Below are 5,553 nucleotides of genomic sequence, written 5' to 3' on the forward strand. Positions count from 1 at the left end.
TAATATTTAAAAATATATATTTTCATCTAGAGATTTTTGTAAAGTATCACTACTTAGAATACTTTTAAAATCCCATCCTCAGATAAATTTTTTCTTATTTTATTTTTAACAAATTAGTTTATTAATCATTTTTGGTTATTTTTCCTATTTTTTAGAAAAATTTATCAAAGGTTAAAAACCATTTTTTATCATTATTAGCATTATAATCATTAATTATTTATTGTTATTATTACTTTTTTTATAAGATTTATCCTAAGTTTTAAAAAATTATAAAAAATTTAACTATATTTTTCATTATTCATTTTTATTAATTATTATTATAAAAACAACAAAAATTTATTCTAACAACTTAAACATTTTAACATGCATAAATTTTAATGATAAAATTCAAAATAACAAAAATAATATTAAAAAAATTCAAACTAAAAGAAAAAAAAATTTTACTTGAACCAGATCGATCAACATTAGTTTAGAGCTGGTTCAGTTGGACTAGTCTAGACTGAAGGGGAAACCAGGTCTCGAGTTGGGTGCGCAAACCCTGAGTTAGGTTCTCAAGTCACACGTAGATCCTGGTCCCTTAAAATGACATCATTTCATTTTTTTATAAAATCCCTAAAATTTTTTTATTCATTTTTTTAGACTCTCTCGTTATTTCTAAGAGAAAGAGCTTCTCTCTCTAAACTAAAGGCTCCCCGATTGGTCATCACGTCGTTATCATTGTCGGTTACCGATGATCTTTGTCGATGGTCAAAAAATTCTTAAAAAATGCCAAAAGCTTCCTCTTCCCTTCTTCTTCTTATATCCAAACTCTTTTTCACTAAAAATATTTCCCAAACCCCTTAGATTTGAAAAAAAAAAAAAAAAAAACCTTTTAGTTTCTAAGTATTTATTTGTGGTTTTTTTGCTTTTTTTTTTCTTGGTAGGTCGATGCTGAGTTCCCTCATCAAAAGGACTGGGTTTTTTTTTTGTGTTTAGGTTCTCTTTTAATTTTTTTTTTAAAGATTTTTGGCTTTTTTTTTGTATAAAAATAGGGTTTTTTTTTTGGGTAAGTTTATGGGCTTTTTTTTTGTTTTTTTATGGTGGTTTTTTTGTTTTAGGCTTGGTAGAATCTTTCTTTCTTATTGTGGCATTTTTTTGTGGTAGAGTCTCTAGCCGACTCTCAGGGTCTCTCCTTTTGGTTTGCCATCATGGAGCTCTATTTATAAAGCTCCAGTCACAACCCTCTGCTTGGGTAAGTGGTCTCCAGGGCATAGGTTTGGTTGTTGACCAAGAAGGTTAGTGGATTTGGGTCAAGATGTAGGTGATAGATGCTACATGGCTCTGGATAGGCTAGTGGTTTTATAATGGAGGTTCAAGGGCTACAGAGGCATGGTGCTAGTACAGGGGCAGATGGCTAGTGGTGCCAGTACAGGGGCAGATGGCTAGTGGTGCCGTGCATGACACCACTACCATCAACCCTTTTGTTTTTTGCCTTTCTTTTCTTTTTGTATTTTTTACTAATGTTTAATTAATTATTATTAATATTTAATATTAATGTATTTTGATATTTAAAAAAAATAAAAAGAAAGTAAACATAAAAAACAGTGGGCTTAAGCCCAAAAAATGAAATTGGGCTATGGACCCAATTGGATTGAAATCAAACCTTGGTCCGAAAACTTGATAAACTCGACAAACTTAGAACTGAGACTCAATTAAAATTATAGACACCGGTTTTGTCCGGGTCTACTGTTTTATTTTAATAATAATAATATTTAACAAAACAAACAAAAAAAAACAAACAAAATAAACAAACAAAATAAACAAAAATAAGACAAAAGTCAAGGGGTTGGTACGACGCCGAACTGATCCGACCAACTACCCGATCAGCCTCCCGACAAGCCACCAATCACGGGCGATAGGTATGATTTTTCAATTGAAAAACGAGATTCAAATCCCAAAAAATCTGAGATTTGAATCTCAACAAGCTCTATAAATAGAGCTTGCAAGCCAGAGGAAAAAAAAAACAGAACGGAAAAAAAAAGGGGTAAAAAAAAAAAAGAAAGAGAGAGCTTCTGTAAAAAAAAAAAAATTTTGCAGAAACATAAAAAAAAAAACAACAGTCCCCTGGAACGGGGATCCCAGCGCCAGAAAGCCACCTAAAAAAAAAAAAGATCAGTCACTTCTGTCCACCCAAAAAAAAAAGAGAGAGAAAGGATACCGAAACTTTGAGCCCCGATTTATGTCGATCGGGGCTGTTTTTGGTGAAAAGGAGATCGAATCCGGGAAGATCACGTCGAAGAGAACCACCAGAAGAATTTTGGTAATTTTTCGATCACCGGCGATCGACGCCGGTGGCGGCCGACACGGTGCTCCCACGGTCGGACGGCAACCGGCCGATGGACCTCTCCCCCAGCTCTTTCTCTCCCTCTCTCCCTTTTTTTTTCTGAAATAGAAAGCCAAATGAACTAAAAAAAAAAATCTTCAGCTATATATAGCAAGGCAAAACTCAAAACGACGTCGTTTAGGGAAAGACCCAAAACGACACCGTTTCAACTAAGGAGGATCCACGCATTAACCCGGATCTGACTCGGGATCCGCGTAACCTGACCCGTTGACCCGCTTCTTTCTTCAACTCTGATCGGTTTGACTGGACTGGATCGAACCGCCCAAACCGAATCGAGCCGATAGTGAACCGTCGAACCAATCAGATCGAACCGTCGAATCGAATCGAAAGTTGACCAGACCGTTGACCGGTCCGGTTCAGGTAAAAAAAAATTTTTTTTTGAATTTTTTTTATTTTTTATATATTATTTTATTAATATTTATGCATATTAAAATATCTATATTTGTTAGGCTAATTGATGAAATTATGGTTAAATAATTTTTTATATAATTATGTTAATTTTTAGAATAAACTTTAAAAACAATAACATAAAAATAAATTTAATAATAATACTAAAGTAGTAAAAAAATGAAAGAAAAAGGAAATTTTTATCCGATGATGAGATTCAAAGGTATTCCGAGTAGTGATGCCTACGAAATCTCTAGGTAAGAAGATTTTTTTTAAGTACTACCAGCGTATTGGAGTATTTATAAAAAATTTTCAATACAGTAAAGATTTTCTTTTTGAAAAAAAATAATAAATAAAAATTGATTAATAAATTAAAAAATAAGTAATAAAAATAGGAAGAAAAGAAATTTAATCCAATGATGGGATTCTAAAAGTATTCCGAGTAGAGATGCTTTAAAAAATTTCTAGGTGAGAAGATTTTTTTGTAAAATATTACCAGCGTATTGGAATATTTATAGAAAATCTCCAATATAATTAAATTCTTTTTTCTTCAAAATTTTAATTAAAATTAAAAAATTAATAAAATTTTTGAATGAGAATAAAATGTGTGCATAAACATGAAAATATTTTGCATGGCATGCATGACATAATTTCTTACGAAAAGTAAATTTAGACTCCCAAAGATGAGATTCTAAAAGTATTCCGAGTAGAGATACTTTAAGAAATCTCTAGGTGAGAAAGAGTTCTTTTAATGTTACCAACGTACTGGAACATTTTAAGAATTATTTCAATAAAAAGGTTTTAATTTATTTTCCTCGAGAATAAATTTTTTTTAACATGATATTTTCTTACGAAAAATAAATTCGAGCCTCCAAAGATGAGATTCTAAAAGTATTCCGAGTAGAGATGCTTTAAGAAATCTCTAGGTGAGAAAGAGTTCTTTTAATGTTACCAACGTACTGGAACATCTTAAGAATTATTTCAATAAAAAGGTTTTAAGTTATTTTTCTCGAGAATAATTTTTTTTAAAAAAAATAATAATAAAAAGATCAAAGTAATTATTTTTCGAATACTGAAAATAAGATTGTTTGTATCAAAATCAAAGGATAACACATTGTTAATGGGTACCGTTTTTAACCAGCGTTGTGGGGGTGCTAATCCTTCCCCACGCGTAATTGACTCCCAAACCCAGACTGTTTCGCAGATCGTAAAATTATCTTTTTAATAAATTTTAATTAATTTTAAGATTTCATTAAAATGATATGTTTTAATAGGTGTCCAATCGCACCTAGCCAAAAAAGATTGGTGGCAACTCCGTTATTTTTTTTATTTCCAAATTCGTCGGGCGAACATAAAACCGTTACGACAGCTTGGCGACTCCACTGGGGACGCCTTTTGTTTTCGAGAGTCAGGCCAAAATTAACTACTTGTTATCCTTAAATTTTGATTTAAAACAGTCTTAATCAATTTCTTAAATTTTTATTTTTCATTTTTAGTAAAAAAAACAAAAAAACAAATCAAAAAATAAAAAGCAAAAAATTCACACACATTTCTCTTACTATGCCTCTTATGTTTTATTTTTTATATATATTACTGTCAATAAATTAGGATATATTTGCACACAATGACACAATGCATCTCATACATGAGCTCTATACCTGGGCTCCGTCCTTTATAAGAGGAAGTAAAGTACATGTGCTCTCCTGAGGTGATAACCTCCGCAATGGCAAGCGAAATACTTTCACTCGAATTGAACCCTTTTGGTTCGTAGCCTGTAATGGGTGAGGATCGAGGTGCCTTACTAGTCCAACATGGACGATAGTGAGGAACAATTTGGGAACCTTTAGACCCTGTCAATCCAAACCCAACATATAATAAGCCTAGAAAACCAGCCTTATGAAGAGCCTTGTCCATCCTCTTATAGTAAAATACCTAAGAATAAAAGTTGTGTATAATATAAAACAAAACAAAACAAAATAAAAAATCTCAAAACACAAAAAAAAAACTAAAAAAATGTTTTTTTTAAACCACATCCTCACACTAACTCAATTTTGTTACATTAATCATATCATATAGTTTTGCATCGAGATATTTGCTCTAGGACATTTCTCTCAATAAGTTTTCATGGATCCCATAGAACTACAGATTTGCTCATCCTCAGTCAGTGTGCCATGTGAGTCGTATAATGAAGTACATGTTTGGTCGAAAGAGGTTTAACAAAAGAACGAAGATTGTTTGCCTACCAGTTATGTGTCTGAGTTACCCGAGAAAGTGCATTTAGATCTCACACAGAATGATTTAAAAGAGTTAGCTGCTGTTTGGGGTCAGTTAAGTGAGGGAAGAAAAGAAAGTTTTTGTAAAAAGTATGGGCAGATTGCATCATTCATTTCAGTAGTGGTTGATGAACAGCTGGTCAAAGCAGCTATACAGTTTTGGGATCCATCCTATAGATGCTTCACTTTTAATCAGGAAGATTTGGTGCCAACCATCGAGGAGTATTCGATTTTACTCGGGATAGAACTATAATGTCCAGATAAAGTATTTACCCGAAAGTCAAAATCAGGTTATCGTAAAAAGTTAGCCAAGCTTATGGAGGTTAAAGTAGAAACCATTGATTCCTTTGTGAAGTCTAAAGGTGAACATCTCGGCATTCGTTGGGACTTTCTCTGAAATTTCATTCAGGAGCATTTGAATAATGATCAAGGTATGGATGTGTTTGCTCTAGCATTGTATGGCATGGTAATCTTTTCGAAAACTTTGGGTTACATTGAGATAACTGTGGT

Source organism: Durio zibethinus, chromosome 7, assembly GCF_047325235.1.
Source record: "Durio zibethinus cultivar Kanyao isolate XHJ-2024 chromosome 7, ASM4732523v1, whole genome shotgun sequence".
Classification (NCBI taxonomy): Eukaryota; Viridiplantae; Streptophyta; class Magnoliopsida; order Malvales; family Malvaceae; genus Durio; species Durio zibethinus.